This window comes from Danio rerio, chromosome 24, assembly GCF_052040795.2.
Source record: "Danio rerio strain M-AB ecotype USA chromosome 24, GRCz13ab, whole genome shotgun sequence".
Taxonomy (NCBI): domain Eukaryota; kingdom Metazoa; phylum Chordata; class Actinopteri; order Cypriniformes; family Danionidae; genus Danio; species Danio rerio.
Genome location: NC_141044.1, coordinates 16,647,585 through 16,674,007, shown reverse-complemented (window position 1 = coordinate 16,674,007; position 26,423 = coordinate 16,647,585).

Here is a 26,423-nt window from a genome sequence, read left to right as displayed (position 1 = left end):
TGTAGAAATCCAGGTGAGATTCTGATTATGAAAAACACTGAAACCAGAGTAATATTTATTTTTACCAGGGTATTTGATGCTGACGACAGATTGTTTTTGAGTGAAGGAAAAGTCTGGAATGACTGTAACACATTTACATGTTTTAATGTGTGCTGAAATAAAGACTTTGTTTGGGTGCAGTACCAAAATGTTCCACTGGATGATGTTAGGGCCTACTCACACTATTCCATCCGTACCGTGCTCAGTCCCGATTCCCGCATCGTTTGAGAAGTGTGAGTGCGCTGAATCGGGCTCAAGCACGGTTCACTTGGCCGGCCCTGGCTCGGTTGGAAGAGGTGGGCCTGAGCTCGGTTCACTTGGGCTTTGGCGCGGTATGTTTGTAGTGTGAGTGCAAAACGCGCCAAAGCCTGAAACTGAAAGCTAGACGTGACTTTTAAGGGACTGTTTTATATGGATTTATTAATCATTCTTACTGTTCAGTGATCACAAACTGCTGTACAGCTGCGCACCTTCAGCAGACCTCCTCATTCCTGCAGCACGAGAGCTTTATGATTGTTTATGAGTGCCAAAAGTGACGGATTTGTTCGGCGAAAAATCTGACTGCATGTCACCGCATCCCTAAGGACTGTTTGGCGAAATATTTGACTGCATGTCACGGCATATCAAACAACTGACATGATATAACTAGAGAAATCTCCACTGTGCTGCTGAGTGAGAGAGCGCTTCTCACTGAACAGCGCAGCAGCGATGACGTAAGTGTGCCGAGGCCTGACTGTGGTGTGAGTGCGGGTGGGAGATGGGAGGGGGGGCAAGCGTGCTCTGGCCCGGTTCGAGGCAACTGTACCTAGTGTGAGTACGGCCTTAGTTTCATTTTAAATGTATCTATTTTGGGCCACACACAGAACAGAAGTTTCACAACTGTTCTGTTCAAAACAAAAACTAAACAGCACCAGAGGGTTAATGTACATCACCATAAATCAAAACCATAAATTTGAACTCAGAGATCCAGTTTTATTGCTGACGCTTATATTCTTATTTAGCATCTCTGTCCTCTCCAAACCAGAAGCAATGTTTTTGGAGTCCAGCTTTACTTTGCACTTAATGTTATAATGAGCCTCTAGTCTACCACATGACCTACCACATTTTAAACAGCAGTGAACTGAAGTTTGTGGCTGGTCGTGTAGGTCTCTGGCGTTGGGCCGCGACCGCAGCCATGCTTCAGAATGGACAGCTGTGTGAAGAGACCAGGACTCTCTCTCCACAACTGAAATAGAAAAGCAGCAGGAACTCTTCACAAAACACTACAGTAATTCATAAGCCACAGCAAAGAGTCATGACTGCTCCATGTTTGACTTCTCAGAATGTATTACTAATATGGGCTGTTAAGACATTAAACTTGAGCCAGACATTTAAAAAAACAAAAACTCCAAATAATGTTTATTGGATGTCTTACATAAAATGACTCATGTACACATATAGTTTAATATGTGGAAAGAGATTTAAAAATGTTATAGACACTCCAATATTTTTATAATTGAGCTTTACATTTCTTGTCCAAACAGTTATAGCTTCACCTAATATTCGTAAATGCAATGTAAAGTAAATGAATTATGCAATGAAGAACAATATAGAGTTCTTAGATTGTTGGTTCATTCCAGCTAAAGTTTTTATGCACTTTCTTCTTATTTGGTTTCCTCTGTTGGGCAGCCAAATCCTCCCTTCCTTCCTTTGTTCATGTGCTTTAAGGCTGATGAGACAGATAAGTGTTTAACTTACGGTCGTGTGTGTATTTACTTCTCTGTAAACTGAATGAACCCAAAAGTACAAAAACACAGCTCAATGTCTCCCTCTTCTGCTTTCTATGTGGAATTACATTAATGAATACACTAATTACTCTGAAAATAATACCTATACTAATGTCTGTAACCACGTTCCTAAAATTATACAAGCAACTCTCTTGTTATACAAAAAAAGTAGGTGTAATGCATCAAGGCTTTGATTATACAGGATATTCTGCATTAAGACTGGCAGCAGATCTTTTATGGAGGACCTTTTTTTTGTGAACAGCACTTTTATAAGGGGATTAAACACAACTGTGTGGTAACAGTCTGTGAATATAACCGGCTTATAATGATAAAAAAAATAAATAAATAAACAATTAACTTCATAAATTAACTTCTGCATAAATACTTTTACTGACATTTTCCCTTTGGACGTGTCATCAGTGGGGGAAAGTCCCAAATTACACCCTATTAGTCAATAAAGTGCAAAAGTAATGTAACATTTGGCGAATGAGAGACATATTTCTGAAGGGGAGAGTTTTGTTATCAAAATCTAAACGTTTATCTATATTAGTTTTCATTGCAATGGCTATAGACGTTCTAAAATTTATCATTAACTAAATAAATTTATATATAATTTTATTTGAAAAAAATACACTTCATTATTTGAATAATAAAAAAAAAACTTTGTAATCCATTCATCAAGGTGGGCTAAACGTACTTGACTTAACACTATTTTCAAAATCAAGTGGATACAAAATCCTATTTGCTCAATTTTTTTTGAAATAGTAGGTTGCATTGAATTTCTTCCTAATAGCAGTTTTAATATTAGTAAGGTTCCTATAAAACTTTTTAATTTTCACAAACAGGCATTGTTATCATGGATGATTATATACAAACAAATGTTCCCCCCTCACAAATGCTTAATTTAAAATAATAGATATGTTACACACTCAAATAAATCTCTTTTTTAAATCAATTGGTTTAGAAATAATAATTTGCTGGTTTCACAACTTTTAAATAGTAATTGTCATGTGCTTACCTATAGAGTTTCTAGAAAAAAAATCCCTTTAAATACCTGTCAATGACTATATGATAGTAATTAATGGTATTCCCTTAGAGTTTAAGAAATTATTAGAAAATGATATAAAAAATTGAAAGGTATAAATATAAAAGAACAAAATGTAATAATAATTATCTTATAATGATTTGCCGGATTGTCAGTGTTCCTTCAGCCATTGTATTTTGTAGATCACATTTTTAAGGTCAACTGGAATGAGACTTTTAAGATTTCCAGACATTTTTGTATAACAAGTAAAATTAAAGAGGTATCATTTAAAATTGTTCATCATATTTATCCCAGCCTGATCTCACGAGAAAACTTAAGTATTTTACGTTTTGCCAGTTTAGTGGCTAATTCGTACGAATTCGTACGAGTTCAGTCGTACGAAATGGTACGATTTTTAAAAGGAGGCGTGGCACCTGACCCCACCCCTAACCCCAACCGTCATTGGGGGATAAGCAAATATTACTAAATTGTACGAATTAGATCGTACGAATTCATACGAATTAGCCACTAAATGAAAAAGTTACGAATTGCCGTGAGATTGTGTTGATTTATCCTGTAAAACAGGTAATTGCAAAATTTTGTAAAGATGTTGATTTAAAATGTGCTTTCTGCAATGATAAAGAAGAGAGTACTGTTCATTTATTTTATGGTTGCAATTAATACACAATTATTTTAGTGTGATCTTTTCTTTTTTTGCTAAACAATGTACGAATATTGCATTGGAATTCAAAGAAAAAGATGTTTGTTTATTATGAGAAAACAGTTGACATCAAAATTTGACATATTGTTCATTTTCTCATTATGTATGGATTTTTTTATTCATAAATGTAAATGGGCAGTAAAACCCTAATATTTACTGTAAAATAGAAATAGGTCATTACCTATGCATGATAAAAGAAACAAAAAATGCCAAAGCAAAACTGTTAATTATCTCAAAGCCTTAAATCTTTTCTTTGAATAATTGTATTTTTTTTCTTTCGATTGTGTTTATTTTGATGTCAATTTAATGTTATGTTATTGCCCTTGTATGTCCTGTGTTCTAAAATTACAATTTAAAAAAGGGGTGGGCTGGGGGAAAGTCCAGCCCACTAATGAAGATCTCTCCCTCATTAGCAGAGGACATGAGAGTTGTTTTTAAATCTGCCACTATGCTGACACATAGGTATTTGTAGCCCCGCCCTCTTTTGGAAGGAGGGCAGGGAGCACAATACCATTTTAATTTAAAGCAACAGTCTCCAAAATGGCACAATGAGGATCAAAGCCTAAAATGGGCAGTTTCAAAGAGTTATTTGTGGGGTATTTTGACATTCATATACAGACTTTAGGGACATCTGAAATTTATTTTGTAAAAAGGGAATAGGTACTCTTAAAACCCTGTACATTGCAATGGGACCTGTTGATCTTGCACGTCTCATAAAATTATAAACATTTTTTCAAAAAATATAAGCATTTTGTTAAGTCAAATAAAACTAGTTGTTATAACATGACTGATTTTGTTTGTTACATGTGTTCTGACAGAGATAGTTCACCCCAAAATTTAAAATTTAATCATCATTTAAGACTGATTTATACTTCTGTGTCAAGCGCATGTGTATGGTCCTGTGCAGCCTTCGCATGGTCGCATAGCCTTCGCCGTGGCTGATGCTGACGCGCACCTGTCAAAAAATTTATCTACACGATGCAACGACGCGTAGCACAACCTCTATGATTGGTCAGCTTGGTAGCTGTGCCCAGTGTGGGTGTTGCTGAAAGCCGTGAGCTCAATGGAGCAATTGTCTACAATTGTCGAGTCCCACTAAGAAGCTCTAGATATTTTGTGTTTACCTTATGGACAAAGTTGTTGCACGTCCGCCGGTTCCCACCTTTGAATGAGTAAGTTTTAGCTACTTCTACCAGGCCCGGATTGGCTTATCGGGAGGACTGGGAGAATTCCCGGTGGGCCGGTCCGTTTTTTTGGCCGCGAGGGCCGGTGTCCCTAGCTGCTTGTACTCTCAGCTGTCGCACTTTTTTTATCTTTTTATTTATTTGACCATAGCCTCACTCTTTTTATTCATTATTTTGTCGCATCTTCTTCTTTTTATTTATTTTCTTGCAGCCCCATGAGCAAAATGCGGCCTGCAGGTTCATAATGATGTAACTATCATTCGATCCCAAACAGCGGCACCTTAGTGAAAATAAGAATTTGAATAATTAAAATTAATGAATATTACACCTGCTCAATGAAAATCAGATGATTCACTACATTAATAAATCTGACATTACTTCATCAGAAATCTAAAAAGGGGAGAAAAAGATTAAGCCATCAATAAAGTAACATCATGGTTACCTTGCCATTGTGGCCCAGTGGTCAGCACGTTGGGTTACGACTACCCTTTAATGTTTCATATTTATGAAAAGTTCTAAAGCAGCTGTTTCATTGAAAAATATGTGATAGTGTCATTAGAAAATGAATTGGAAATTACCTTATTTTAACATAGTCAGTCGTGAACTGAGGTGGGCCAGTCTAAGACCAGAAACTCCAGGGCTGAAAAGGAGTCCCACTCTGGCCCTGACTTCTAAATTAAGGTATATTTAAGAAAAAACTAAAACGCCCACGACAAATCTTGATACAGAGGAACATACTGTAACAGAACCTACCACTAGCTAGCAATTCAGAAGTGTTATTGCAAAGCAACACAAACAGCATGCATAAGTATAAATGCACGGCTACATGCAAGGCATGCAGTAAACCAGCATTTACTCACCCTGCACTTGTTCAAAACCTGTTTGTGATTCTTTCTTTTGTTGAACAAAATACAAGATGTTTTAAAGAATGCGTGTTGCTGGCACACATTGACTTCCATAGCAGGAAAAAAGAAGGAATTCAATGGGAGCCAGCAACCAACATTTTTAAAATACATAGTGTGTTAAACTTAAGAAAATATATAAAATATAAAAACTCATAAAGGTTTTAAACCACATGAATGAGAATAAATGAAAAGTTATTTATTTTTATTTTGTGGGGGGGGGGGGGGGGGGGTGAACGTTCGAGGTTACAGAAGTACAGAAGAACGGAAGTGCCATAGAGTGGATGAAATCCACGAATGGGAGGATTCGGTTCAGAAGCCGCTTGTCTGAAAGAGTATTGAATGGGCCAATGAATGCAATGAATTGGCAGCGTAAGCTTGCACAGGTGTACTTCATTGCCAATTATCCCAGCATATAAGCACACCTGGAGCGAGCAGACGCCATCCTTTTAAGCTGAAGAGACTTTCAAACAGCTAAGGGACAGTCATTATGGCGACGGAGTATGGCACTTCCGTTCCCCTCCTCGGGGAACGAAGGGTTCCCTTCGGTTGGGGAACTTCAGTGCCATAGAGTGGATGAAATCCACGAATGGGAGATGTATGGAAAGGGCCATAATGACTGCACCTTACCAACGCCCCCGATGAGGGGATTGTCAAGCAAGCGTGACGCACCCACATCATGGGAGGCGCGGTCCTCCAACGTGTCCCTGGCCCTAATTTATCCTACTTCAACAGAAGTTTTACGGATTTAGATATATTTTTGGGAAGTCGTGAGCATCTAGATAATTCTAGGAAAATACGACAGTACGTTGGAAAGCGTGCAATCCCGATAGGGAGGACGCTGCGGAGGCCATCCGTTACCCAAGAGGGGATAGATGGCAGAATTTACATATGGACTAGCCCTAAAAAGGGGGAGTACGCATAGCAAAAGAGTGGTTAGCGGAGAGGGAAGACACGGGTCCGCCCAGGGGGGGGGGACTTAACCGTGGCGGAATAAGCATATGGGATCGCCTAGTGGGGATCACGCATAGCAGGCATCTTTACCCAAAACGCGGGCTGACCAGCGGGCAGACCTACAACGTAGTGGGCCAGCAAGTGACTCATCCGCTGAGTCAGTGCTGGGGGCCACGGAGGAATCTGCAGGGCTCACCTGACGGGGAACTTTACTGAGAGATAAAAAGGCGCACGTACCTCCGTGTTAGGGAGAATGGCGCAGCAAGCGTGTTCCAACACCCTACCGAATTGTTTCCTCAATCACCAAGGGTTACCTAATATCCTTGAGGAAACCGGCTCCACTCGCAGATTGTAAAACCTTGCAAATGTGTTGGGTGTCACCCAGCCCGCAGCTCTACAGATGTCTGTTAGAGGGGCGCCGCGTGCGCGTGCTCGAGAGGATGCGAAGCTCCGAGGGAAGTGCGCACGCGCTCTCGGGGGACGCGGCTCACCTCGGCTCTGATAGTGAAAGAAAGGCATCCACAATCTAGTGGGAACTTATTTCGGTACGGCACTTCCCTGCTGCCGACGGCTATAACAGACGAAGAGCTGCTCAGATGATCTAAACTCTGAGTGCGGTCCGGATAATACGTAAAACGCGAACTGGACAATAAAGAAGGGCTGGGTCTGCCTCCTCCGAGGGCAGCACTTGCAGGCTCACTACCTCGTATTAAAACGGAGTGGTAGGAACCTTGGGCACATATCGCGGGCAGGGTCTCAGGACGTGAGAGAAAGCCAGCCCAATTACAGGCACGAGTCACTGACCGAAAAATGCCTCCGGGTCCCCGACCCTCTAATCGATATCAACGCGACCAGCAGAGCTGTCTTCAGGGACAGAAAGATACTGAGTCGAGGATCGAAGGGATCTGACGCGGCTTGTGTAGCGAGGGCGAGATCCTAAGAGGGCATGAGAGGGGGCGGGGTGGATTAATTCGCTTAGCGCCCCTGAGGAACCGGATGATGAGGTTATGCGTTCCCACGGTGCTGCCAGCCACCGCGTTATGAGAGCGGAGATGGCAGCCACGTAACCTTGAGTGTGGAGGGCGACAGCCTGCTCTCCAGCTTCTCTCGGCGTAAAGAAAGCACAACGCTGATCTGGCAAATTACGGGTGTCTTCTCTGCGAGAGACACACCATTCAGTGAATAGACTCCACTTCAGGGCATAGGCGCGCTCGGGGAGGGGGCTCTAGCCCGAGTGACAGTATTAGCCACCGCAATCGGAGATTACCTAAGTCTTCCTCGCGTCTAATGACCTCCAAAGATCGGCTAGGGTGCCAGATGATGCCCTGTCCCTGAGAGAGTAGGTGCTCTCTCGAAGGGACTGCCAGGGGAGGGCTATCGCGAGGGAGAGCTCTGACATCCAGGTCCGGTTGAGCCAGAGGGGCGCAACCAGCAACCTGTTCCTCGTCCTCCCTGACCTTGCACAGTAACTGCGCGAGCAGGCTTACTGGGGGAAACGCGTATTTGCGCATGCCCCGAGGCCAGCTGTAAGCCAGTGCATCCGTGCCGAGAGCACTAGGTCAGGGAAAGAACAACTGGCAATGAGCGATCTCGGGGGAAGCAACAGATCGATCTGGGCTTCCCCGAATCGCGCCCATATCAGCTGAATAGACTCGGGGTGGAGTCTCCATTCTCCAGGACGTAAGGCTGCCGTGAGAGCGCATCGGCTGCACGGTTGAGCTTGCCTGAATATGAATGGCGTGCAGCGATTTCAGACGCGGATGACTCCAGAGGAGCAGACGGCGGGCGAGCTGAGACATGCGGCGAGAGCGCATACCCCCCATACGGCTGATATACGCCACCGCCGCCGTACTGTCCGTCCTGACCAGCACGTGTTGCCGCTCCAGCACCGGAAAAAAACGGTGGAGAGCGAGGAACACTGCCAACAGCTCCAGGCGATATGCCAATGCAACTGGGTACCTTTCCACAGGTCCGCAGCCGCATGCCCGCAACGCACAGCCCCCCAGCCAGTGTTGGAAGTGTCTGCTGAAACGACAACAAGACTGGACGCCTGTTCTAGAGACACCCAGGCCTGTAGGAACGAGGGGTCGCTCCAAGGGCTGAGGGCGCAGCGACACAGCGCAGTAACAGAGACTCGGTGTGCGCGCGCGTGCCATGCGCGTCTGGGGACTCGATCGTGAAGCCAGTGCTGAAGTGGTCACATATAGAATAATCCGAGCGGCATGAAGCGGCTGCGGATGCCATATGCCCCAGGAGCCTCTGAAATAGTTTCAGTGGGACCACTATTTTGCTGTCGAGCTCTCTCAGACAGTACAGCATCAGCTGAGCGCGCACTCCGGAGAGGCGCGCTGCCATGGTGACCGAGTCCAGCTCCAGCCCGAGAGAAGAGATCCTCTGCACGGGGGCGAGTTTGCTCTTTTCTCGGTTGACCTGAAACCCACAGGTGGAAGTGCCAGAGCACTTTGTCTCTGTGCATAATCAATTGCTCTGAGAGAGGGCAAAAATCAGCCAGTCGTAAAGAAATCGAGTATGCAGATGCCCGCGAGCCGAAGGGACGCTAAGGCACCCTCTGCGGGCTTGGTGAGGACCCGTGGAGACAGAGAGAGCCCAAAGGGGAGGGCTTTGTATTGCCAAGCTCGACCTTCAAACACAAACCGCAGAAACTGACGGTGGCGAGGAAGAGTGGAGACATGGAAATACGCGTCCATCAGGTCTAATGCTGCAGACCAACCCAGAGGACGAACGCACCGGAGGATGCGCTTCTGCGTGAGCATTCTGAATGGCAGCTTGTGCAGGCAGCGGTTCAAAACGTGCAGATCTAGGATTGGCCGTGACCCACCACTCTTTTTGGGCATGATGAAGTGTGGGCTGTAAAACCCGCTCTCCATCTCGGCTGAAGGGAGCGGCTCGATTGCATCCTTCACCAGGAGGACAGCAATCTCCTCTCGCAAGACAGGGGTGGACAGGGGGCTGACCCTGGTGAATACACACCCGAGACTTGGGGGGCCGTTTCGCGAACTGAATCGCATAGCCGAGTCTGATTGTGCGTATGAGCCACCGCGAAGAGCTGGCCCGCGCTAACCAGGCAGGCAGAGCTCCCGCTAATGGACTCATCGCTACAATCGCTGATGTACCAGCAGTGGGGCAGCGCGGAGTGGGTGTGCTGATCCGGGAAGCGCGTGGGTCCCACGGAAAAGCTGGAGGTGAGATATTTGCTCTCACTCCGCACCCGAGCTCCAGAGGGGAGGCTCGAGGGGTGGGAGAAAGGAGACCGTCCTCCCAGCGCTCGTGAGCCACTGGCGAAACGCACCGAATCTGCAAGCTAGAAAGCATAGCGTCCCAGACTGAAAGATTTCGGGCTGTCACATCCGGGGAAGTGAAAAGTGCCCTTTCATAATGTTTTCATGGCAGTAAAAAAGTGCCGTTGGAAATAGGGCCCCGCCATCCAGCGGGGAAAGAGCAAGTTCCCTCTTCTCCAGATGGCCTGTCCCAGGGACGCTTCGCGGTCCGTTGCCAGACTTAGCGGCATTCTGGGCAGGAGGGCTGCCTGCTTTATAGGTGCCCGACGCGCTCGCTTCGCCAGAGGCGTGTGCGGGGGCGGAGCAACTCTCGTAGGCGGGCGCTTTCGGCGAGGAGCAGGTATGAATGGCACGGCGGGCGGAACGGGCTACGGACCGCCGATAAGACATCACCCATCAACTGCTCTCTCACCGCCTTGAATTCCTGGGTGAATTCACAGACGGTGTCGCCGAACATGGCTTGGGATATGAGGAAAGTCAAGAAAGTGGACTTTGTCGACTTCGCGCATATCAGCCAGGGGTGGCGCTCCTGGATCACTAATGTGGACATCGTCCTCCCCAACGCACACGCAGCGGACTCAGTAGTCCGAAGAGCTAAGTCGGCGGCGGTGCGAAGCTTGTAAGCCTGGGTTGGACCTACCCTCGTGCAGCTCGGCCAGCGCCTGCGCTAGGTAGCGCTGGTAGGTGGCTATCGCATGCAAGGCGGAAGCAGCCTGGCCCGCAGCTATGTAAGCTCTAGCTCCGAGGGACCCCGCCAAGAAGAGGCGCCGCGCGGATTGACCGCCATCGCGCACTCAACCTGAGGAATCGCCACATACCCCCTGGCTGTTCCACCGTCAAGAGTGGTGAGGGTGGAGGGACACGCAGCACGAGCAGAAAAAAAGTGCTTTTCAAGACCGCGTGAGCCTACTGTGCACCTCCGGGAAGAAGGGAACGCCCCTCTAGTCGGTCCGGCCGCGGAGCTGGGGGATAAACCATCTCCAACCCACGGCCGAAGCAGCCCGGGAAAGCACGGCTAACATGTCCGTTTCAGGATCTGTAGTGACAGCGCTCACCAGCCCGAAGGGAGCGAGCGGGTCTGGATCATCATCGGACAATGAAAGCCCACCCTCCGATGCCGCGGTGGACGTCTGGTCTCCAGTGTCATCGGGCGTAAGGGCTACCATCTGTTAGACGGATCGCTTCCCCCGCCCGAAGCTTGGATGGAGCGCTTAGAGGAGCGGGAGGTCCGCGGGCCCGTGGGCGACGGATTCTCTCTCGCTGAAACCCTCAGATCTGCCCGAGTGCCCGCTACAGAGCAGGGGAAAACTGGGGTGGTTCGCCCTTTTGCAAAGGCTAGCCGCGATCTTTATTGCGCAACAGTCATGGCATCGCAATGACGACATGAACTGCCCGCGAGCAGCGCATTAACATGCTGGACCCCCCAGACATGCAACGCAGTGCCCGTGCCCATCATCCGAGGACAGGAAACCACCGCATCCAGAAACGCACAGTCGGAGCGCTGTTCTGAAAAGGACGTGCTGCACGACTGTGTTGCTCTTTCTGTGAAGTTTGCAACGTTATACGCACCGCTCTGGAGGACCGGACCCAAAGAACGCCAGGCAAGGGAGAAACCCAGCTCGACCGTCTGCCGCTGCGTGTACACACTCTGGACCGGGAGAATGCTCTCGTTCGCTCAGAATCGCTGGTCACAGCAGGAGGAACCCTCATCGACTCGATCAGAAAGTCTCTGAAGCGAAAAGGATGGCGTCTGCTCGCTCCAGGTGTGCTTATATGCTGGGATAATTGGCAATGAAGTACACCTGTGCAAGCTTACGCTGCCAATTCATTGCATTCATTGGCCCATTCAATACTCTTTCAGACAAGCGGCTTCTGAACCGAATCCTCCCATTCGTGGATTTCATCCACTCTATGGCACTTAAGTTCCCTAACCGAAGGGGAACTACACCTTTAATAGCCACTTAAATGTATAGTTCACACAAATATGGAAATTTACTCACTGTTCACTTACCCTAGTGTGGATTCAAATCTTCATAATTATTAATAATTATTATTTATTTTGTTTAACATTAAAAAACAGGTATTTTGAGAGGAAATTCAAAACCTATAATCATTGACTTACATAGAAGGAAAAACAAATACTATAGCAGCCAGTGGTTACAGGTTTCCAAACCTCTTTAAAATGTTGTTGTCATATCTACCTATTTAACAGTGTCTGTGGGTTTATAGGCTTGACAGAAAATCAGTCAAGTTTTTTTTTTAGAATTAATAAAGTGGTCAGATTCAGCTTGCAATGGACAGATAATGAACATACAGTGGGAGAAATAAGTACCACGTCAACATTTTTCTCAGAAAACATTTTTCTAAAGGTGCTGTTGACTGAAATTTTCACCAGATGTTGTTTACAACTGCACTGTAAAACCCAACAGTCAGTTTTATCACATGAAATAAGTGTAGTTAACTCAAAATTCACTCAAAGTTAATTCTACTCATTTGAAAAGGGTTTTAAACTTAGTGTTAAAGGTAGTAAGTTAATTCAATATCTCATTACTCAAATGGAGTAAGTTTACAGCACTTAAAGAGTTTAGTTTTTTAAGTCAAATGGTTTGTGGCAATCAGTTTCTTCAAACAGTTTGAGTTGCCTTAACTTATTGGGTTTTACAGTACTCAGTTGGTTTGAGTTCTCTTTCTTTATTGGGTTTTATTGTGCTCAAATTGCTTCATTTACTCAAATGGATTAGGTTTACAGTACTCACGATTCGTTTTGAACTTAAATTGTTTGATGCAATCGATTTACTCAACTGGTTTGAGTTACCTTAACTTTTGGGGTTTTACAGTGTGAAGAAACCCATAGATGCAAAAAAATATATATATGTAAAAAAGCTAATTAATTTACAAATTAATTTACATGTACATGTAATACTGAACACATGAAAAAGGGAGGTGTAGAAAGGCAGTGAAGCCCAGACAGCAGCTGAAATCTCAGTAGGAAGCAACCCTGTGCCCTACATCGTTGTAAATCAGGGGTCACCAATCTCGTTTCTGGAAGTCCGGTGCCCTGCAGGGTTTAGCTCCAACTTGCCTCAACACACCTGCCTGGATGTTTCAAGTATACCTAGTAAGACCTTGATTAGCTTGTTCATGTGTGTTTGATTAGGATTGGAGCTAAAATCTGCAGGACACCAGCCCTCCAGGAACAAGTTTGGTGACCCCTGTTGTAAATCAATTGCTTATTCATTTATTAATTATTTACTGCTTTAGACCAACATCTATATTACCAGGATGATGAATGTAAAACCAGGGTGGACATTTTTTACAAACAATTTGTTTGTTTAAATTCATCCCCCCCCCCCCCCCCCCAAAAAAAAAAAAACTGTTTACAACCACTAAACGAAAAAAAAAAAGAGTAAATCCAAGGAATCATCGATCATGCTGCTATCATCCCAATCTATCATCCTAGACTCTGATAACAATTCAAATAATACTGTGACACAACTTTACTACTTAACTACTTTACAGGTTTAAGTTCATAAGAAGTTCAAGTATCAAGTATGTGTGTGTATATATATATATATATATATATATATATATATATATATATATATATATATATATATATATATATATATATATATATATATTGCGCTTTGGGGTGAATCACCAGCAGATGGCGATCAAGCCCAATCTTTGGTTGTGCTAGGAATCTTGTAGGGCTTTTTAGCATCAAACCTGGCTTGACATTTTATCCACTAGGTTTGAATGTTCCCAAGAAATATGTCAACAATTAAGTATTGATGATAATTGCTGTGTGAATTTGATAATAAGGTCTGTATAACGAATAAATAATAAATAGCAACATATTTTATTATGTGCACTACATAATAAAAGAAAAAAAACTATTAAAAAAGAATTGTTTTATTCAGTATGGACGGTTGTTCTTTTGAACATTTTATTCATCATAGAATCCAAAAATGTATCACGATTCCACAACCAATAAGCAACACAACTGTTTTCAACAGTACGTGTGAGCATGCTTGCATCAGTGCAGCCCATTGTAATTGTTTGTTTTTACACAGACTAATTTAGCTCTTTCTTTAACGCACATTGCAGGTCTATTACAAAATTCTATTACTTTTTCTGCACAGAATTTAAAATTTTTTTTTTCCAAAGTGAAACAATGTTCTGTCATGTGTAAGAAAACAGAATTTGGCTCCTCACCGTCTTTTGTTTTTCATTTGATCAGCAAACCACGGCCGTGGACAGTGAGAGAATAATCTGTGTGTTTATTAATAAATTGTTATTTGTTAAGTATGCTTATTCGCAGTTATTTGATATAGATAACCTTGTATCATCTGTATACCAATGTCACGGAGGAGCAGTCAGGTTTTCTCAGCGTTCACCTCATCAGCACAGTGTCCTCCAGCGAAAACTCTTAATGAACATTTCGCTATTTCTATTTCAAAATGAACTACCAATATTAAACACTTTATAGTTTGTGTGGCATTAACTATACCATACAGTCTTGCACAGAAAGGATTAAACACACCACTTAGAGAATGTACTCATTTTAACTGTCACTGACAGAGATAGAAATGTTGTCTAGAATTATTCTTATTTGTTATTATCATTCAGATCGTGAAATATGTGAATTAGCCTGTAAATTAAAAAAAAAAAAAAAAAAAAAAATATATATATATATATATATATATATATATATATATATATATATATATATATATATATATATATATATATATATATATATATATGCCATTTAATTTGAAAAGTAGCAGTTTATTTATTCAATACATGGAAACAAAAAATACACTTGAATATAGAAAGTGGTTTTTACTACAGTAAACAGGTGGGTTGAGCCTTTTTTTTTTTTAACCTTATAACGAGCTGAGCCGCCTAAAATGAAAATCCTAAAATCGCCCCTGGCTAAAACAACAATCAAAATGGGAACCAATAGGAGAGGCAAATCTGATGCTATCAGTGTGTCAATTACAAACCACAGAGAGGAACATTTAGACTTTTTCTGGTTTTAATATTGGAGCACACTGTTAGCAAAATTGCAGCTACAGATTGTTTATGTTTGCCACAAGGTGTAATTATTGAACTCGTGTAATTGTAATTGTAATTGTGCCATGGATGGACGACATTAAACCCCTGGTGTGTTTTGTTGCATGTCTATGTTTGATCTTACAGTTTAATATGGGGATCATGTACAGTACATACAGTCTGACAAAATAAAAATCTCACAGTGAGAGCTGGGCTTCAAGTAAATTCAACACTTTTACTCCAATACTTAATCCAATACCACAGAGAAGAAAGTTCCACCTTAGTCATTATAGCCAATCTTCAAATTTTAAACCCCGGCAGTTCTTTGGGGGAAGGGTCTATACTTGCTTTCTTTTTTTTCTTTCTTTTTTTCTTTTTTTTTTTTACAGCAAACCCTGTTATTTGGCGTTTGACCAGACTATGTTGCTGAGAAATGATGTTGCATCACATCCCATTAAATGTCTTGTCTTTGCAGTGTCATCCTGTTTTGCAGTGGGTTTTTTCTATGCTCTTCTAGTTCCATTTCGAGCTTTACTCCACATTCTGGAGAGCCACACTAGGAACTACCCTCCTTACAATCTTCTCCTGAAGCGTTATTGACTCAACTCAGTCTGATAGGGCAATCATTACTCTCCACACGCATTACATGCAAACACTGCAGACCATGTGAGGTAGGATATAAAGCAGTGAAAGTGACAATGCATTTTGTTTTTCATGCTATATTCTGCTGGTAAAAACTTACTGATAGAAGCTGCTGGTGGGTCACTCCACAACATTGGATGACCACAACAAACTCAAAGCTCAAGGCCAACTGTGGCCATCTCCCCGTCGCCACTAATACTTTCCTTCGCGGAGGTGAGGAAGATTCCATCTAGGCTTTGAAGAGAAAAGACAGCGAGCCTTCCAGAGAAACCTGCCAAAAACAAAGTTGGATTCATGGTATTTTCGTCCCACTTGCTATAATGGTGGCTCAACGACATTGATGTGTTTCTTTCTCTGTTCACAAAAAGTTGATAAAGGTGTGGTCTGCATCCAAATCATCTACATCTATTTATTTGCGCAATCTATGTTTTCACACTTTAAAAGAGTGGCAGGATATGGATATATACGCTCATTCCCATCAAGCAAGCTGTAACCATCAAAGTCCCTTACTGGTACAGTAAGTAATTCACTTGACGACCATCTTTGAAATGCCTCTCCGGCAGTATGCACAGCCATTCTGTCTGAATGGGGATTAAATTCTCCAAAATTGTTTACAAGCTTGTGATTTCATTACATATATGGAACCACTAATAAAATTAAACAACAGCTTTTTTTGGATATATTAATTATGTCTCTGAAGTAAGCATTCATTGAGATTCCAGTGTGTTTGTTGACCATCAAACTGTCGAATCACACATTTGGTCTGAGCTTTCACCCTGGAGAAACATCAGTCAATGGCGATTGATAATTGGCTCCTGTACTAGAAGGCGGGGCTTCATTCAGCATATTGACCGTTAAACTTTTCCATACAAGTGACATGTATTGTGTATTCTATAGTCTTTGTCACCGTCCACATGTGTCCATATACATGCCATCAAAGCTATACAGGATGTCATATGCTTAAGAAGTGAAGAGGCATCGGATCTACATTCCATGGCAATTCAAGTTTCCAAGCTAAGCTCCTCTTGATGCTGGGGATGTATCTATGTGCACCATTATGCATCACAACAGATTCTTAAATGTGAATGCAGCTACAGTAGGTGGTTTGGTTCATGACTTATAACGTTTTAATAAATACATTTCTTTAAGTCCCTGTGAGGATGAATATGGGGAAAAAACACTTCTGCAACAGTACCAATAAAAATATTACACTAATGCACTCTATGAAAAATTATCACCAAGATGATTAAAATAAACTTATTACAAAAAATTAAGTTTTACTCCATTATTAATACATTCAGTCATTCATTTATTTTTTTGTCAAGTCAAATTTACAACAAATCATATCAAGATTTATCAGGCATTCCCGTCAGTGGATGTCATGAGCCGTTTCATAGGAAGGACGGACAGAACAATGTTCAGAGAGATTGACTTAACAGGCCTAAACAATTAATAAAATAGCTTAAATAGATGCAATGTCACCACATATGGAGCTGCAGCCCATGACTTTTTTTCCTGTTGAAAGGAGGCACAGTTCACTATGATGTATCCTCAGAATGGACTACAAATGCTATCACACCAAACCAAGAGATTTACAGCTGAGAACTTTTTTATGACCACATGCCGACATCTGTGAAGATCGCCAACCAGTCAGAGCCTTTGCTATCTGTCAGGCAGATGTGTGTAAATTCACACTTTTCTAGCCATCATAAACCACAAAAACAACTTTAACAGTGCTCCTCATTCTTTCATCAACTGAAACCTGAAAGAAAGTGTAGTAAACATACAGTAGCACATGGCAAAGTGGCAATATAAACTGTTTAATGTAAATCTGCTTGTATGATTCAACTCTATGTCAAACATTAAATATCATGTAAGCTGCTGGAGAAATTTCGCATCTATGAACTAACGCAACTATCAACAGTATGTTATCATGCTACCCACACACTTTATTGCTCTTCATGTCAAAGTTAAGCATGTGAAGATATTAGTGTTTTCATTTCTGGTAAGATTAGTTTTAAAAAATTTAGTTTAAAATTATTTTACATTATATACAGAAGATTTTGAAATGATATTTAAACAAAATGAGGAATGATGAATTCACATTGGGGGCTCTATTTGAACAGTCTAGGCGCAAAGTCTAAAGCGCGTGGTGCGAATGCATTAAGGGTGTGTGCGAATACACTTTTGCTAATTTAAGGATGGAAAAATACGCTCTGCACCCTGACGCATGGTCTAACAGGGTTGTGTTTAATCTCTTAATGAGTTATGGGTGTGCTTTGAGCACAATGTGTATTAAACCAATCAGAGTGTCATCTCCCATTCTCTTTAAGAGCCAGTTGCGATGTGCCATGGCCCATTTGCTATTTACATAGTGGACTTTGTTAGTGGAAAAACTAAACGATTTACCAGCGAGAAAACAGTTAAACAGACCATCTGCAGTGCGAGGATAAAGAATGAACCTCCTCCAGTCAGCCTATATCTTTTTACTTTACTCCTTTATTTTCATGATTAAGGTAACAGTGTTATACGCACTCCACTGAAGACATACATTAGCCTATGTTTTTAATTTAATTTGTTAATTTGTTTCAGAACTATTTATAAATTCAGTTCTAATTTCCAGAAACGAAAAATTGAACAATAATAGTGAAATGTGGTCAAAAAAGTGAGTTATATCCAAACACACGTCCTATTTTTATGCCCCATATGGTGATGCATATGTCTCCAAAATCCGACAGGCGGACAAACCTAAACTTGTTTTTATTAAAACAAATATAAATATGCAAATAACAAATAACACTCATAATAATACTAATAACATTATAATAAAAATACAATTGTCATCAATAAACTGAAAAAAGCCCCCCGGACATGAAGGCAGTTTGAGGGTAGTGTTTTTTTTTTGTATTAAATAAAAAAAAAAAATTTACATTTTAATACTTTTTTTTTATATGTAAAGATATTTGTGTATTGCTGTACATCCTGGGTGTATTAAGTGTTTGAACCTGCATAGGCGCATAACTAACATGCTCTGTGCTTTAAGCTGCGGTCACACTGGGCTTTTCCTCCTATAGACTTCCATCCATACGCACGCGAATGCGTCAGACCAGAAACACAGGTCATGCTTCAAGTTTCGCAGGTTGCTGCGATGCAAAGTTCAAGCTTGGTGAACTCTGACCTGCAAAATCACAGCACTTGACTGCGTGAGACCAATCAAGGATCAAAACATGACCTCTCTGGACAGAAATTTAATACATGGAGCAAATCCCTCCCCTTTTCGCAGTGCCGTACGACAGAATTTGACACACCCAAACTAAGCTTTAGACCAGCTTTTACTTGGTCAATGGTGCAGTCTATTTCAGTTCCTCAAAACAGCAACGCGCCAACAATGCTCTTTAACACACCTCCTTTATAGACCGGCACACTCCATAAGACCACAAAGTGGAGCAAATGGATTTGTTATTTAAACAACGTGGTGCAAAACATAAGGGTTATGCTGGTTAGGGTTGCGCTGGTCTGAAAATAGCAACAAATCACATCAAACACATTTTGCACCGGGTATAGGATAGGGTCCTAGATGTGTTTTTGTTTTATTCACTTTATTAATACAGCCTTTAAGGTAGGAGTTAACATGAAGAGTTAAGATGCAAAAAAAGCCTTCTCAGCCTTCTATATATATGATCATTTATTTCTCTTAAACTGTAAAGAAAATAACCTATTCTTTTAACCCAGGCTCATTCTGAAAACGTAGTCCCATAGACGTCTCTGGAGACCGCAAAATATGTCCCGGGAGGTATGTATTTTTGCAGTTTTTGTTTTCGCGAATCCACAAGAGGCCGCTGTTATCGCTTTTTCATATCTCAAATGTCTCTCGCTGTTCTCGCGTTAACCCACCAGAGGCTGCTGTCGAACGACCGTCTGTCTGACTGACTGAATGACTGACTGTGTGACCAGCCAATCGACTGACCCACCCTCCTCCTTCCCTAAACCCAACCAACTTTACAGATTGACCCGCTGACATCTTTAAACCCAACCAACAATTTACAAAAGCCGTCCAGAAAAAGAAAAGCCCTCGTCTGATTTTTACCGTATTTTCGGATTTTACCACATTCTCACCCTGTTATGAATTTGTTCATTGTATTTTTGGATTCTGTTTTTGTCTCACCTGATTTTTAGAACAGCTCTTCCCCAGATTCAAACCCGGTCATTGTCGTGGTCAACTCCTCTCTGCATCTCAAGCCCGCCGACATACACGACAAGCTAATTGGACAAACTGATTGCGGCAAGCGGTCAGCTGGTAAGTGTGAAAAGGAACGGCATCATATTGGCCCGTAGAGTTTGCTTAAAAAATTAAATGCAGCCATACGTACCTCTGACTACATAATTCACAGTCTCCAGAAACGTTCACGGGACTACGTTTTCAGAATGAGCCTGTGTTGTACAGCATTATTTGCACTAAGAGTAAAATGACTGAAACTACAGTATACACAACAGCCTGAGAAAAATGCTACTTTTAGAGGCCCTCCTGGAGCACTTGAGTGTTCCAAACTTCAGAAGTCAAAGTTGAAGACATTGGTCCTCAAATTGCTGCTTTGTCTCTTATACTGAATCCAGAAAGCATTTCTCTTTTTCGTTACATTCATTGTTAAATTCATTATTACTCTTAAAACTAAATAAACAATACCCCATAATGTATTAAAAACAAATATGTACATAGGTGCTCATTACTTACCCCTACAGGGTCTTTTTTCTTTGGGGGTCAGCAAACTTGATATTGGAGGGTCAGTGTCATTCACAGTTGAGATTCAATTTATACCTAGTAAGACATTGTTTAGCTTGTCCAGGAGTGTTTGATTAGGGCTGGAGCAAAAGTCTCCAGGACATCGACCCCCTTGGACAGAACTTGTTGACCTTTTATTTACAGCCTCAAGGCTTTTTAAGCAGAATGCTGCAAGCTTGGCAATGTTTTTGGGCAGTACCTCTCAAGCTATATCATGCCAGATAAGGAGCATCGGTGCTCAGACATTTTTACATCTCTCCAGAGTTGTCCCATAGTCAGTGCTTTGCAATCTTGTATACAGTATGTGCTTTGGGTCTCATTGTCCTTTTGAAAGATGAAGTGTTTCCCCTGTCTGATGAGCTACATAAAAAGTTCCCTTAATCCTGACAAGTTTCCCAGTTCATGCCACTGAAAAAACATTGCCACATCAACATACCCAAACTCTACCCCTAAACCCAATCCTAAGAGGAAATAATCTGCATTATTACATTTTTAAGGTGCTGTATGTAATGTTTTTACTCTTCTTAAGCATAAAAATGCAAAGATATGTTTGCAGATATTTTGGAAAACATGCTAAGAGAACGTTATTTTTTATCTGAAAATACTGAAGACTTTGAAAAGTGCTTTGTAAATGTGCATTACGTGTCGGAATCATTCAGAACGCAGATAGAACCTCATAATTCCAAGGTGAAGAAATGTCATGTAAAATGGCATTCAAACTCATATTATTAGCCTTTAACACCGAATAAAGCACATGAGGTGTACCAGAGGTGAATATTGGCAGTTTTCTGTTGTTCAGCGGCTAAAAAAAGAAGCTGTTTCTAATATATAAATTTGAGGTGACGGTTAGAACAAAAACTTTTCCTTTTATTATGTGCTGTTGCTTTTAATTAGAACATACACTCCAGTTGGTCCTCAATCTGGCAACCTGCGCTTGCGTTTATTTTGATCCAGGAATGCAATACCTAATTCAACCACTGGGTGTCAAACTTACCTACTGCACCTTTAAAATACCTCATTCTGTATAATTTATGAGCTGTTTTCTCCATGGGGACCACAAAAAAATGTTCGCTCAAACATTAGAAATACAAGGTACACACACACACGCACATGCATGCATGCATGCCATGCGAAACAACAACAACAAAAAAACTCCTTTTATGTTTAGCAGTAGAATTCATAAAGTTTTAGAGGTGGGTAACATGTGAGTTACCAAAAAAATGTTTTCACTTTTAGATTTTTAGATGAACTATCGTTTTAACACCTTTAGCTCTTTGTAGCATCGGAGTTTGGAGAGACGGATGTTTACACTCAGTTCTGTTGCTTTTGCAGCAGACCAGATCTAGCTGTGGAGAGCTCCAGATGCAGGACGTTACACCGCAGACTCAGTCACCCTCCATTACACCACAGCTTTTTAGTTTTTTTTTTCTCCAACCTCAACTCCCAGGAATTAAAAGGTGAGTTTTGAAAATGTCCATAAATGAAATTACAAGCTTTTCTCCAAGCTGCATTTGCCCAGAATTATATAAAGCTTAAAGCTCCATTAAGACGAAGGCCTGGCTTTTTCTCATGTATCATGGAAAGTGGGGACAGTGTTTAAGAGGCAGTCCGAGGACAGCAGAGGCCAGTCTGAACTTAGCCACCTCAGATGAGAGGAAGGAGGCGCAGGGAGAAAAGGGGGAGGCATGGTTGTCCAATGAACAGATTTGTTGATTGCTCAAAGAGGGAATGGCGTGTAGAGATAGAGGGAGAGGAGGGAAAAAGCACACAAAGAATTGAAAAATGCTATCTGCGATGACTCCCAGGAGACTTGAAAGGAGAGGAACGCGAGCCAAGTTTTCATCAGCAAGTTGTTGGTCTGCCATGATGTGAAGTTTCAAGCCAAAGACTCTGAATCTTTTTTTTTTTTGGTTCGCTGTCAGCCACATTTACCTGATGTTTAGCTGGAAGAGTCTGAGGGCATGTTTGCGCAAAAAAAAGAAAAAAGAAATTCACAAATAAAAGCTTGCTGAAAGACTATGAATCACTGGCATGCTATCTAAGTAAAAGTCATTTTGTTATGATTATCAGCAAACTAGCGGCTGCAGATCAATAACGGACTACAAATCCGCCATTTATGGACTACAAGATTCAGTCATGCACCACACACACACATAACCAGTTCCTGATCCTGACTGATTACATTGACACAGCCGGAGGATTGTCAAACACTGATTACATGAACTATTTATAGAGCGTCCACACATACATCTGGGCTGAGTCTTGTTATCTTGTTTAGTAAAACATTACAATGTGTTTTCTCTTGCCGTGTTTGAACCTAGCCCTGTGCTATCTGCCTGTTATTTTGACTATGAATCTGGATTTGCCTGTATACATCTGTTTGCCCCTGTTTGACCGTTGCTTGCCTGACGATTCTGCTAAATAAACCTGCATTTGGATCTGCACCCCTGTAGTCAGCGTCACGTCACGTTACACATTATGTTTCTGTATCTTCCATTTTAAATTTAACATTTTAAGATTCTATATATTCTGTTTGGTTTAAAAGAGAGCACACTGTAAAATAAAATAGTTTTTAAAAAAATTGAATATTAAACATTCATTCATTCATTTTCTTTTTGGCTTAGTCCCTTTGTTAATCTGGGGTTGCCCCAGCTCATTCACACACATACACTACGGACAATTTAGCCTACCCGGAGAAAGCCCTCGCGAAGGCGGGGAGAACATGCAAACTCCACACAGAAATGCCAACTGACCCAGCCTAGGCTCGAACTAGTGACCTTCTTGCTGGGAACCAACAGCACTACCTACTGCACCACCGTGTCGCTCATAATATTAAACAGTTATATTCATTAATATAAAGAGCGATGTCACTTAACATCTTTAAAATTTAGAATTATTTTAGGATACCGATTTGGGATGGCCTCCTTGATTTGATATTTTCACCTCACTTAGTCATTGGGGTGTACTCATTTTTTAACCATAATCGAAAAGTTGAAATTAAATCAAAATTAACGCTTAATTAAATTATTATTAATTATTATTATATGTAGGGACTTAGTAGCGACTGTAACAATCTGAGCTTCATTATTTAGCAAAAACGTATTTCCCCTTATAACATTTAATCAAAAAACTTTTCGTTCTCAGTGATCCAGTCTAGTTGATTTCAGTTTAGGTTGGCGCTGGAAACATGCATGCCGCATGTGAGTGCCTCGTAAGTGTTTTCATTTATCATGTATCACTCACCAATCAGATGATTCCTAGCTCACTATAAATAACCATTTTTTTTATCTCAGTATCTTTGTCTTGAAGAATACCCCCACCCACTCCTACTCTCTCTCCTTTCTAGATGGCGACACGGTGGGCCAGTGATTAACACTGTTGCCTCACAGCAAGAATGTCTCTGGTTAAAGTCCCTACTAAACCAGTTGACATTTCGGTGTGGAGTTTGCTTGTTCTCCTCATGCTCGCGTAGGTTTTTTCTGGGTTCTCCAGTTTCCTCCCACAGTCCAAAAAAAAAAAAAAACATGCAAGCCATATATCTCTCCTTAGCTCCCTATATCGGTCTTTAGTCAGAAAAAAGTTGGGGGAGTTCATCGAGATCTACCTGAGCTCAAAGTCCCCACTCTCCCTGCTAACGGGAGGAAGCCCAGGAATCGAGAATCGTGTAAGCTCTAAGAGAAGCTCCCAGGACAGCATGCCATGCAAACTTTACCAATCATCAGTTAAGTGTGAACTCTTGAAATATCTTGTGTATAATATCAAATCAATGGTGTTAAGTTTATAGTTTGATGTTTATCTGTAAAATATTTGCAGGTGAACTCATTTATGCTAGCCATTGTATGTGGGGTTTTGGATTTGAAGAGTATCTGCTTAAACACATTCATTTGCAGTTGAACTGAATTTTGTGTGGATTTTATAATGCACACTTATTGTCATTTAGATCTGAGAGCTTAAATCAAAACAGGGCTGCATTGTATAAGCTTAATGAGGCCTACAGTATGAAACAATGGGGCATGTGAAAAATCAGATTAGAAATCTACTAAACAGAACTTTTGATAAATATGTAGTAATATGATCAAACATAATGGAATAAACTGGAATGATGTCAAACCCTGTTCACAATAGATTTAACCTCTATGATGTGATATTTACGAGTGAAGAAAGTTTTTCAATTGGACACATCAATTTTTGTTATGGTGTGTTATCCAGATGGAAGTAGCCATCACATACTGAAGAGTTCACTGCGGTCATAAATGTATGGAAATGGTCAGGAAGATGCATGCTTAGGTATGCTGTGGTATTTAAGTAAGGCTCAAATAGACCCCAATGACCATTAAGACTACCCCAATCATATTTTCTCCATTCTTCTATTTTCCAGTTTTGGTATGCCAGCCTGATTAGCTTTACTTGTGTGCTCTTATTCTGCTGCTGTAGCCCATCTGCTTACAGGTTTTATGTGTTTAATGTTCAGATATGCTTTGCTGCAGACCACAACAAGTTGTAACAACCTGTGTTTTTGGCATCAACCAAACATTTTTACTTACAAAACTGCCAATCACTGGATTTTTTTTTTTTCTGAGCATTTTCTGTAAACCAGAGAGATAGATGTGCATGACACTCTCAAAAGATCAGTAATTTCTGAAATATACAAATCAGCCCATCAGGCACTATCAACAAGATGGTGTCCCTTAAATCAGCTCTCTTTCCCATTTTGATGCTCTGTTTGAATATACATCAGATTTCTGATTAGATATTGTTCAAAAGCTGTTAAAAGAGTAGCAGAGAGTATATAATTTTTTTGTATTTTTTAAAAATTAAAAAATGACATTATATTTTACATCATATAGAGAATTGACTAGATCATGAACAATCTTCTGAGGCTCAATCTCAATTCTATGTTCTCGAAACAGTGTGAAGGGGTATGGATGAAAATATTCCCAGCATGAGACACCACAGCCAAACCTGCCTACATCATCATATTTTCCAAGAAGTAGGGAGTGTTTATGCGAAGGTGTCTGGTGCATATGAAGAGAAAAAGAGTATGTCTTTCAGCTATATTATCAAGCCTATTTATCTGCACAAAGCATACTGAGAATCACACTTTATTTCCAGAAGAGTGTTGACAAGAAAGTCTGGTGCATGCATAGAGAAGTGTGTCCTGTTTGTGGTTTGCCAAGCTCACTCACCTGTGTGAACCTCTCAGAATTGCATATTGTTTCCAAGAAGTATGGGATGCTAATAAGATTTTGTCTGGTGCATTTGGAGAAGAAAGAGAGTGTTCTTTAGCTTAATTGTCAAGCCCAGAAACCTGCATGAAGCACACCCAGAATCGCATTATATTTCAAAAGGAGTGTCGATAAGAAAGTGTCTGATGCAGGCAGAGAGGGGTGTCCTATATGCCAAGCCCACTCACCTGTGCGGAGCACACTCAGAATCACACAAGGTTTCCAAGAAGTATGCGATGCTCACTGGGGTGTAAAGTAACTAATTACAAATACTCAGATCACTGTAATTGAGTAGTTTTTATCAGAAATTGTAATTTAGTAAGTAGTACATTTAAGTACATTTTTAGTGTAGTAATTAGTACTTTTACTCCACTAGATTTCCTCAACTTTCAGTCACTACTTTCTTTTTTCTTGTTTATGGGGATTAGAAAAATCAGTCCTGTGATTCCTGTCCAATCAAATCAAATATCGACTCATAATGAACTACTTCAATATAGGGTTGATCAAAAGAAATATATTAATGCAATTCAAATATATAATATATGAATTGAAGTTTACTTTAAACTTATTATAAATATATATTTATATTGTTCAGTTATTATGATTAAAATATTTTTTTTTTCAAATAATTTTGTAGCTTAAAAGGATCGGTTCAGGCACCATTTTGGCACCGGTACTGTTTTAAAAGTATCGATTGAGCACCGGTATTGAAATAACCCCAAACGATACCCAACCCTACCTCAAAACATGTGCGCTTTATAATTGCAGCAAACTGTTTGGAAGCATTAAAAGTGTACAATGTCCAAAATCTTTAAATGCATTGACC